We start from the raw sequence: 12,051 nt of genomic DNA, 5'->3' as shown, positions 1-12,051 counted from the left end.
AAAACACTGGGCCCGATCCTGCAAATATGAATCCTGCCATCCTTATTATTTTCTTAAGATAATGGAAGTATTTGTGCAAATAAACGTTGCAAGGCTGGGTGCTCAGTGCGTTTTCTTTTCCAGCATCCTGAGTGGCTGGCACAGGCTGAGTTTCAAACCAACTGAAGTCATCTACACCATTCCCCTGGAATAGCACCTGCGCCTTTGTGGCCCGGAACTGCTCCGACAAAACAAATTTACAAACAGCTTTTGAAACATGAGTCAAACATCCTTCAGTACGAGCAAAATCTGGTGTGTGACACAACTGACTCGCTTTTATTGTATTATCGGTATTACCACTCCCAGGCTTCGGAGAGCTGTGTCTCTCAACACATTTCTTTAGCATCTCTGATAGCCTTCAATCTTCCTGAATTTTCTACCTTTGAACCACTAGTAAGTAGCAAGAAAAACTACACAAACAAGTGGGTTCACGCAGGATACAAGAAAATCCATGCAGTTAACTTAAGTTTAATGTTCTTCAACTCTTTTCCTCCTTCCTCTACCCTTGCCCCTGCCCCCCAGGGGAGGTGGGAGGAATGGTTTAAATCAATAACCAAAGGCTTCAATTTTACAAACCCTTGACCCATTAGAGCTCTGAGTCCTCGGTGCACCCGTCATAACCTCCCCCACCCCACCCCAGCATGCACACATACACACGCACGTAATGTATATATAAAAGAAATACTCCCAGCCTGGCATTAACAATGTTCATTCAGTGCTCTTTACTTAAAGGAAGAAAACAATTAAGCGAAAACCTTGAAGTAATCTCATTCTGCCTATTTAGCCTCTTCATCCCTCAATGTGTGGTTAGTAAGTGTTGCAATCAGGGGCTAAGGCCTGCTATCATTCGGCCTTAATTAAAAAAGACACAAGCAGTGGAGCTGTGAATTAGAAATGTAACAACGCACTACCCCTGATTAATTCGAGGCTCATGTTGGATTAATAACTCCAAACAAAGAACAAAAGGAAATTGTTATGCGAATTGCAGCCCTCCCAGGCCAGACAAAGGTCAAATCACAGGATTTCAATTTCATCCGGAGTCGCTTAATCAACTCCCTCGGAAGGAAGACCATATGCAGTCCTGAAAGCTACCCATTGTAGTCGTGTTGTCACTGGACCTGAGAGACGGCACAGAGATAATCCCAACTATTCCCCATCTTTTCTCCTCCTTGGCTGTTTCTTTTCTCTTTCTGTTTTCTTTCTCAGCTTCTTTTTTCTCTTTGCTTTTTCTTTTTCTTTTTTTTTTTTAAATATAACAAAACCCCTTCATCAGGGCTAATGATTAAGGAATAAGGACGCTATCTGTCAGAAAGCGGCTTTTGTGCCTGCTGCCCCGTGGAAGCACCCTGGCTCTCGCTGCCCATGCAGCTGCAGAGGCAGCTCCTCATTTTGAGGGGGGTCCTCTCCACCAGCGTCAGCATCACGCAGTCACAAGAAGCAGCACTTGGGAGGGTGGGGGGGCGAGAACAGGATGCGTTGCGCACATTCAGTGCACTGCCTACATCTTCATACAGAGATCTTGTGGGAACTTTAGCTGCGAAAGAAGGATATTACTGGCCCGAAGACCTATCTCTGAAACTAAGCCACAGGGAATAGAATTGCCTATTTTCTGGCTGTTCACCCCCAACGAAACGATGATGAAGCAAAGCAGCCCTCAGTTCTCATGATCTAAAAGGCATTGTCCCTCCAGTGAGCAGACACAGAGTATGACCCCAGCTCCCACAGAACATGACTTTCTCAAGCAACTCACATGGCAGGGCATTTTATATGGACTGCACAGTTTATCCTATATAAAGAAAAAAGGAAAGCCCAGGTCTGCCTAGGAACCTGGCACCTCATACCCAAGAGCAAGTATAAAAGGCTACAGAGCCTGAGAAGGCACAAGGAAGAAACTTCAGGGCGGGGATCTGCAATATGGAGTTCATTCCCATGCTCATCGCCTTCCTGAAGGATTCTGTTCATCAGCCCAGTAATACCAGTTTGCCACACAGCTGCCTGCAGCTGGCCCAGCCTGGATGGTGCAGGTAGTCTCTCTCTCAGCCAGATCCCTAGTGTTTATACACAATATTTCAAAAGGCACATCCGTATTTCTCAGGTTCTTCTAAAAATATATATTCTGTAACAGCACCACAGTTCGGGACCAAATTTACTTTCTCCAGGAATCAGCTCCAGCAAGAGGCCGAGAGCCAACACCACTTCCCACCTTGGTGTGGACTTCTTGCTGAAATCAAACAAATTTCTCCTGATTTACATGGATATGAGATACAAAGATTTAAGAAACAGTCCTCTTTTACTCTCAGATTCTGGTCCCAGACATATTCTGCATATGCATTCATTACTGTAGGATTGCTGACAAACGCACCGTGGCTCTCTGACTTGATTCTGCCAAAAGAGATACCTTAAAGCCCAACGAAACTACCAAAAACCTGGTACTGGCATGTGGCACTGCATCAGTAGTTTCAAAACCCGAAGGCACCAATGAATAAGGGTTAGGATTCACATATTAAAACACTTTGGGAAATGCAGATGCAGATTCTGTAGAAGCCTCTTACCTGTGTGAGGCGCTGGAATAGAGTTGCAGGTCACTCAGTGAACTTAAAAGAAGATCCTTTTTTGACTTTCAACTGGGGATCATCTCCACTCAGTTCCGTCACAAACTACACTTGGTCCGCTTTCCAAGGGGCTGCTTACACAGCTGCTGTCTCTGAATTAGCTGTTGAAGGGGAAGAAGTGGTTTGTGAATTGCACCATTCTGAAGCCCTTTCCCACCCAGAAATATATGCCAGCTTTAAATACTAACCCAGTTAATGACTATTCAACTTCTATGATGCTTTCCTTTGAAGTATCTGTTCGCTTTTGCTTTACATATTGATTTCTTAGCATGCAACCAAAAATTAAGATGAAATACCTACTGTGCCGTGGAAAAGGAGAGTCACATACTCAGAAACCCTTTTGCCTGTGTTACACTGAGTCATTAAATCCAAATTACATGGAATGCAAATTCTGTTAAGACATAAATCCCTCAAACGCTCCACCAGCTCCAAAATGTAATTTTTGAAATTTTATGTGCACCACCAATTATTGTAGCTACTTAGCTACTTCCATTCTTCAGTGAAAAAGTAAGATCTAAGCTTTAAATGTGCAGCTCCAAAACTTTAAAACACTTACTAGCCTGTAAAAGAAGGCAACCTGTGTGCACATCCCAGTAAAAAGAAATGTGAGGGCAAGCTGGTCCTTTTCCATTATTTCTATTACTAGCTCTATGGAGCAGTTCTTCATCTCCCTGTCCCAAAGAGACACCACCCTCTTGGAAAAATCCTCCTTCTTTATAATGAATTCTGAACCTGAAGTTATTATTAGTCTGTGACATGAAACAATAATTCATGGCATATAGAAAAATGACAGCAACCTTTGAGTAGAGTCAGAGACTTTATAGTGCTTGGCTCCATTGTAAAAAATCCTCACTGGGAAACACTCTGCAGCACCTTTTGGGAAAGTGGCTGTCTGGTGTTGGTGTTTGTTCATCTTATTTCTTTATGGCAGGCAAAGGGCTCACTTCCATAAAATCCAAATGGACTCCCTTCAGGTTGCACAGCAGCATCCTGCAACGCTGTTTTACATGACGCTTCAACTTCTTGCATCAGTTGAATATAGAAGAATTTCAACTTTTGTGTTTAAAGCTAGTTAAGTTTGTAGCCTCCAGTCTAACAGGGGAAAGACTGGCCACAACTCAAGAACAAATATGAGATTTTTGTCTAACAGCACACACTCATAAATTTTAGGGCCTAATTTCGTAGCCCTGGACCCCAGGCCCATGAGACTCCTCTCAGTACAGGACATACACCTCTTGCTGATGGGAGAATGGTGTTCAAGTAAACGCAAGACAAAAACTGATGTGTCAAGAAAAAATAGCTCAGTATTTGGTCACTGTGGTGTCCAAATACATCCACTGCTATTGTAATACAAAAAAGGCACCTAAGACAGTTTTCTTCTGCTTTCTACAGAAAAAGGCAGGGACAGGTAGGCACTGGGGCATCTGCTCCACTCCCAACCCAAATGCCAGCACAGGCCAGGCAGCCAGCAGCTCCTGTAGCTTACATCAGATGAAGATCAGCTACAAATCTGCTGAGGATGGTGAGGAGAAGAACCTATTTAAGTGGCTGCAGACCCAACCAGCCCCTACTGCCAAGCTTGGCATGTGCGTTCAGGGTCTTGAAATCTAACCGTGCCCAACCTTCATAGCTCCTGCATACGCTGCTGAGAAAAAGAACTTCCAAGCAGCAAACTCTTGGCTGGGGACAGGTATAGCCTAAAACCTTCTCCATACCACTTCTGACACAACCACCTCTCTCTCTGACGCAGCTACGCTGAGGCAGGTGGGACATGTTAAGCCCTAGCTAAGCTACACCTGGGGACCAGCAGACTGCCCTGTATTTCCATGCAATCCCTCAAAATCTCAGGTGGCTTAGAGCCCATCCCATTCTCCTTGCTTCTTTCAGCTATCTCCAAAGACGTAAGGGGCCCATGAATCTTTATAAATCCTAAAGCATCAACAGCAGGCAAGCGTTTAAAGCTGCCCTCAACCTGACTTGCTCTCTTCTTTTCAGTAACCATCCCAAAGCTGTGTACCAGTTTCTTTAAGCAAATAAGCCAATACAGTTCTCTGATTTTACTTGACATTTTTTCCAATCCTCTCCCTTCACATAGAAGCTGCCTCTTTCTCTTCCCTTCCACTCAAACAAGCTGCTGGTGAGAGATATTCCTCCTCTGTGGCTCCTACTAAGTGCGCAATAGTTTTCATGTATCTCTACCTCGCTGACACTTCATCTCTTTTCAAATCACACATAAGAAACATTTTCTTATCTTGTTAAGAACTGGGAACACTTTCCACTTCTCTTACAATATTACCCACCTCTATTAAGCAGTCTAAGAGAAAAAAAATGCATAAATATGGTAGTTTTCTGCCAAATTCCAAGCGACAAATTCCAAGGACAATGTTTTTTTCAGTGGATAGTACTCCCAACCATACTGTAAGCAAGCAGCTGTGTCAAAAGATTAAATATGATGGGACATGCAGAGAAAACCAGTTATGTCAAGCACATTTGCCTCTCTCCAAAAAACCCACCCAACCAACCAGAGATAATGCGGATTCTTCTATTCACCTTACCAAAAATGCCACTTTAGTTAGAATAATAAAATCAGAACACAGCAAATTAGGTTTTGCTTCTGGATAATTCTTCCAAAGAAGCCCAGCACCTTTGCTTAAGCTCAACTTAAAGAAATGCACAGTGTTTCTGAGAGCTGCTGGGCAGCTGCTGCGCTCCCTCTCGGAGGTGGTTGCTCCTCAGTACTGGCTGGCATTAAGCAGGGCTGGATACACAACCCTTATTCCCATAAAGCTGTTTAACATACATAATTAGTCCCATTGATATCAATGGGAAAACACGCACTGTAAAAGAGTGGAGCAGGAGAACATTTACCTTTCTGCAATAAAACCACACAACACATATATCCCGTCTAAGCACACTAGACGTTCCTTTCCAAGAAGCCCAAACAGTAACTGCCAACATAACCGCATGGATTACATGTTCTTAGTTTATGGGAAAACCGGAGTAATATCTTGTAACTTTGGTAATGACTATTGTCGGATTATTTTTTTTTAATGGAAGAAATAGGTTTAGTAAGAAAATTTTGTGGGAAAAGTCTTTCCTACTTAAAAAAATTAAAATGCAACAAACAAAAAAATTATCAATATCTCAGTTTTTACAAAATTTCCATGACAGCTCAGACACACAGAAAAGAAGCCCCAGCACCTAGAGAGTTTGGACCTCTGAATCAGGCAGAACAGAAACTTCACCTGTTTCTACCACACCAGCAACTACCACTGTAGCTCCTGGGGTCTTCTGGTTTCTTAGGAATTTCACAGTTTTCTTGAAAGATGCAGTTATCATTCCAAGACATAAAAATCTTCCATGAATTTTTTTTTTTTTCATTTTAGGCCAGCTTTAATGGTAACTATGGGGATTGCTAATTACTACTATAAACCCAGAAACACAGTAAAGTTTTTATTTTAAGGTCATTAAAAGTAACTTTCTTGTAAAAGAATCCATAATACTTTCACAAGGTCATTAGGAATCTTACCTAATTCTTTGTTACTATGATGAGAAATCGCACAAAGGAATAAGACCAAGAGTCTACCAAGGTTACCTAAAAAGAAGGAGCCTGGAAAGAGGTTCCAGAAGCTTGACAGAACTGTATCTCATGGAGCCTTACTTCACCTTTGCCTTTTTTTTTTCTTTTTTTTTTTTTTTCTTGTGAAATCTGGCTCCTTTGCTTTGATGCTTTTGATTGAAAGGTATTGTGTAAGTGACTCACGTTTGCGCAGCTCAGAAACATGAGCACCAACAAAAGCCAAAACATACAATTTGGTATATTTGCTTGCTGACTAAACACTTTTTCTTACATCTTCCTTTGCTTAGAGGGTAAATCGTTAGTTTCAAAGCAGAATGACTGCTTCAGTAAGTTGGGTAGCAGACTATTGGTACAGTGTGATAATTAAGGGATCTTAGTTCTTAAACAATGCTGATAAAACAGAAATCCCTCTCCCTTTTTTCTGGATTACCTTTAGAACCGAAATCAGAGCACGCTAAATGAATAATAATTTGCACCTTCTGTGAATGATAGAAGATTGAATCAAATTTTAACTAGACTCTATTTGTAAATCCCTCAGGATGACATAATTACTATTCAACACATACCTTAATTAGCTGTACACATCTATTTCATAGTATTTAACAGGTTTAAACAGCTTTTATTGTCTGTTGAATGGATGTTCCATTCTTATCAAAATGAAAATAATCCTGAATTTCCTAAACTGGAAGAAATTTGCTCACAAAAGTCAAGAAATAACCTAGAAATTACTGTCCCTGTAGTCAAATTGTTAGCTTTTTTTTAGCATTTTTCATTTTGTTTCAAATTCACTAATGGTACAAATAATTGATAATGCACTGATGTGAATTATTGTCGCTGCTGCCTCTTTCTTTCTGATGAAAAAAAGATGACAGTTGCACTGTCTGGTGAAAAAAAAAATCTACTCAAACTTTTGCACAGAATTTGAAATTAATACAAGACAAGTTGGGACACAATTTCTTTTTTTGGTTTGGATTACAGTATGACCTTACCTCGAGAAGGTGCTATTGCTTTCATTGCTCCACCATGGATCAGAACCAGAAATTTGGCAAGCCGTACCTTCAGGTGAAACTAAAGCCTTAGAATTTGAGAGCTTGATCCTCATGTTGCGTAAAAGCAGGCACTTGCTCACACACAGAGACTGTTCTTAAAACTCATGGGCTCCGCCGAGCGACGCGGCTCAGCTCGTACGCTGCAGGCTGCCTCAGCAAGGGCTGGGCGTCCCGGCCACGAGCCGAGGCTTGCCGCCGAATAGTAAGCACCACCTTCCCTAAAACGCTCCGCTGCTTAATTTTGCTGACAACAAAAGCAAACGATGACGACAATGATTATGTGCAGACACATATGCATGTGGTATGTTTTTGTTATTTTGTCAAACTGCCCCAAGTGAGATTAAAACGTTTACTTAAGTACTTATTTTATACTCTATGTCATTTGCTTTCCGTTCTCCTTAAAATTTAATGCAAAAGACGGCTGGCTCTTCAGCACAACTCACTGTTCCCAGGCCCAGATCTAAATGAAGATGTTCAACACACAGGGAAACAACAGAGGCTGAGACCAGGGGAGAAGGGAAGGCAGGACTTGAGAAAGCCTGCTCTCCTGACCACCTTGGCTTCAGTGGGACCACAGAGAAGCCAAGACCTCCACAGCCACAGTAAGGGAGCGCTGCCGGGACCTAAGAGCACAGGGAACGGGAAAGACCATGCAGGACGAGGCATACATCTGTGCAACAGGAGAAACTAAATGACTCGAGGAGAGGACCAATAATCTGAAGGATATTTTAAGTACTGCCTCTCCCAACCACCCAAAAGTCATCAGACCAGTACTTAAAGTCATAAGATTTGCCATGAAGAGTGATGCTTAGAAACAGAAAAGACCCAAAATCATACAGAAATGCCTTCCAATGCATTTGAGATCCCTTTGTTTCTATCTTTCTCTTACTTATTTCAAGCTTTCCACTGCAATTCATTGAAGTAAAAATTTACTTTTACATAAGTGGAGGTAGAGATTCTCACACATCGGTGTAATCTCAGAATGGGGCTTTACAAGACACATTACATATTGTAAGCTTTATGACAAAATTGCAGGCGTGGCGTTGGGAAACTAATCTGTTTTCTCACTGAAACAGAATCAAGTAAAGCAAAATAAAAATAAACTTACTCAGGAATGCTTCTCATTTCATAGTTACGTTTCTTCCAGTGTGTATGGTGAAACTCTAAATGCCCAGTTATTAAAAATTAAAAAGTTAAGGATCACTCTTAAATATATCAATCTGACCCCATATCTTTCTCAGCAGATTTAGGGATGGAAAAAAGGAAAAAAAAAAGGGAGGAGGGGAGAGTATTTATGCCAAGATGCTTTATACCTTCCCAGCACCTTCCCTTGCACTTAAGTTACAGCCTAGCCTTGCTCTGGTCTCAGCTGTAGCAACATTCCCAACAAGAGAAGGTAACTGGGTCCCCAGCCTTTCTGGAAAATGTACAGGTCAGAGCCCACACCTGCAAATCTACTGTAAGTATGGGAAACTTAATGGAAGTCAGTGCAAGCTGGGAACAACAGGCTGCTCTGCTCCCATCACGCCATCCTGCAAACTAACCAGGCTGCAATCTCCTGTGCCAGCCTCTGGCCCTGAGCCGCTCGCGAGTTCCTCCCGGACAGCACACCGCCGGAACCTCATTTTGAGGTGACAAAAAGATGGACCTCATGTTGCTGCACTGCCTATCTACCTTCAAATCATTCCCTGGGAAAGACAAAAGCTATTTTTACTCTCCCCAGTAAACTTGCTCTTCTCAATTTTCCCAACATCACACTGAAACTTCCCTGCCTGTTGTTTTGGTCACTTGTTTTGTATTGGAAAAACTGCAAATCATGGGGAGCAAAACTATTGCCGTATGTAATTACTGCACAGCATTAGAATATTCCTGGATCTTCTCTAATTACATAGAGTACTGTTAATATGCATACCAAAAAAACTCCAACATATTGATTACTTAAATATGATACTGGAAAGAGAAGTAGTTTGAGCTCAGCTGGCTACCCAGGAAAAACTACAGGAGGCCAAAGAAAGATTTACAATTCTTTTCCACTTAAATGACATCATCTGTGAGGAAACATGCATTTTGATGGAGTGCATTAGAGAAGATCAGTGTGAGGGTTTAAAAAAGCATGATAGGAGGTCCAGGCAGCAAAGACATGCCATTTTGAGCATCCTAAAAAGGATGGTAGCACCAGCTCACGTGGATCACCCACTACATTCAGTCCCTAACTGAATCCTACTGCCTTATAATACTTATGCTATATTATTTATTATTTGCGTTATATACTGTTTGCATTGCAGTATCCCCAGAAAGGCCTCCAGGAAATCCCGTAGGAGTATTTTCATGTTTGGCTGATTAGTTTTGCATCTGCATAAAAATATTTGCCTTGTTGCCTGAAACCCTGACTTCAGTGCAGAAATGCACAAAAAGCAGGAAATAAATCTGATCTTTATGCTTTCCATCTCCAAGTTAATAAAATGTTTAAATAATTAACTTATAATAATTAAAGATGAAGTCAATAATATGAAGAATGTCTTAAAGTTACAGTGTGTCAAATTTCCAAAAGCACTTCTGTCCAAGTTCTGCTGAAGCCCCAAGTAACTGAAAACCTGCTGAGCAGAGAGCACAGGCACTTGAGCCATCAGTAGCCATTTCAAATTTGACTTAATATCTCTGTGGAATACATGACAACAAAAATCAGCTAGAATGGTATCTGCTGTGTATGGCTGTGATTTCACCATGAAGGCAACAGTACTTCCATGTGAAACCCATGCTATGGGTAACGTAAGGCACTGTATGTGCACCTCCAGAAGAAACAAAACTTGACAAAAACATCAAGTTTGCAGTGCTGTTTTTTCTAATAATGAATTATTGTAAGCGGAGATATTGTCTCTACATACTGCATGTTGGCACAATCACAGTTCATTCTTGTGTAAATAATGTGGGATAGCATTATACAAACTGCAAATATGGCACAATTTTATTAAAGAAAACAACCAATGCAATAGCAGCTGCAGCAAATTTGAGACGGTAAATAGGTTAATTTTCATCAAACTTTTCCTTGGGCTTTTCCAACAGTTAATATTCTGACGGTTAATACCTTCCATAAAGACACTTTACGGAAGCCATACACTCAGTGACTCTGCCTATGATAATTATGTTGATCCAACCAATTTCAAGAAGGTCGAAGGAGACTCTACAATCCTAGGGTAGGAAAGGCAGATACAACTAAGTCAGCTAAGTGATTTGGCTTTAATATTTCCTTTGAGGGAATCTGAAAGAAGAATTCCTGGACTTTGATTAATTTGGACCTGGAATAACAAGACCATTGGATGGAGAAGTCAGTCAAACATGGAAGAAAGAATGGAATGGATTAATTCTTACCAGCCATTTGCTTTGGTGAGCTTGAGCTGACAGGCATTACCCTATTCTCAGCAAATTAAAAAAGCTCCAAGTGGGAGTTGCCATGCAGTGGGAAAAAGTGAACAGCATATTTGGGATCTGGTAAGCAGAATATATCCGAAAAAAAAATTTGGTCCTAAGTCCCAAAGTACGGCAGATCTATGCCCTGATTAGCTTACATTCATCCAAACCTTCTTCTTTGCCCTTCTGTGCTTAGATTAGGCTGCGCACACAACCTATTTTCTATTTATGCAACATCTGCTCTGCTTTGAGATTGCAAGCAAGAACATTTCCAGGCTCCAAAGCAGGATGAGATTACAGACTGGCGAACTGAGCTGGATAAAACAAGGCTGGAGCCACAAGATTTGGGTTCAACTCAGATTATTTAAGATCCAAAAAATGTCTCTATTTCGCTTTAATATAAGTGATTTCCCACATTTATACCTCCTTGCAGTTTCCAGAAGGAAGGGAAACAGAGTGCTTAATTAGTAAAAGTTCATCTAGTGCTGTTCTCTCACATGACCAGAGTGCCAAATCTTGTGGCTATCATGTGTAGTGCCATAATTAAACCTTCATCCCTGATTATTCAGAACTTGGAGAATCATCTAAGCCTTGTCATACGGACACAGTAATGTTCTCTTATTACTGGAACGAAGAGGGGAGTCAGGGAAGAAAGGGGACTTCCAAGCACAGATGATGCTAGTAGAAACGCCCACCTTGTGGGAAGCTTTCAGTGACCAAGAGGGGAACGAAGCTGCGGTGCTGCTGAAGTGGGGGGAGACAGTGGGGATGGCCACACAGGATCCCCCTGGTCCCATACTCCCCTGGAGATGGCCATTTCAAAAGAAGACGAAGGGTGACTCTTTTTCCTAAGGAGCAACTAGCAACATCCGTGGTAATGTCTGCAGTAAAATTAATGCTAGTTCCTGTGAAAATCATCTATGTGGGCAGCAGGACCACAATTTGGTCTGCACCAGTGACAACTACTATATATGGAAGATTTATTTAATATTTTTTTAAAAATAGCAACAGGCAGAAGGTTAAACATCTGACCAAGATGACAACCTCAGGGCAGACTGACAGGATCACAGGGCTCTTCTTACCTTCCCGCTGGACTTGGCTTCACTGATTGCATCTCACACTCACTGGCAAAGTACATGTGAACTAAGGAGATGCTGCTGCTATTGAACTGAGAGTTCAACAGCCCCACTGATACTCTGGGAACCCACAAGCTCACAAAAAACCCCAGCTCAAATACTCGAGCTGGCCAGAATGATACCAGTTTGATTATCCAAATACTGTCAGCTGGGTTCAGTGGACTAATAGTTCACTGATAGCCTTAAAAAAAAAACTAATTAAAAAAAAAAAAAAATCCCTCTTTACT

At 41.5% G+C, this 12,051-nt stretch overlaps 1 protein-coding gene across 1 annotated transcript in view; it reads right to left on the bottom strand.

Annotated features, from left to right (window-relative positions):
• SOX5 (SRY-box transcription factor 5) overlaps positions 1 to 12,051 on the bottom strand; it is a 493,077-nt gene that overhangs the window by 341,005 nt on the left and 140,021 nt on the right. Inside the window, exon 3 of the mRNA XM_074144406.1 lies at positions 2,592 to 2,752. The gene's annotated coding sequence lies outside the window, so the exon portion shown is untranslated. The remainder of the gene's footprint in view (positions 1 to 2,591; positions 2,753 to 12,051) is intronic.

This window comes from Numenius arquata, chromosome 2 (assembly GCF_964106895.1).
Source record: "Numenius arquata chromosome 2, bNumArq3.hap1.1, whole genome shotgun sequence".
Classification (NCBI taxonomy): domain Eukaryota; kingdom Metazoa; phylum Chordata; class Aves; order Charadriiformes; family Scolopacidae; genus Numenius; species Numenius arquata.
Note: the sequence above shows the minus strand (reverse complement) of the source record. Positions and strands in the feature narration are given on the sequence as shown.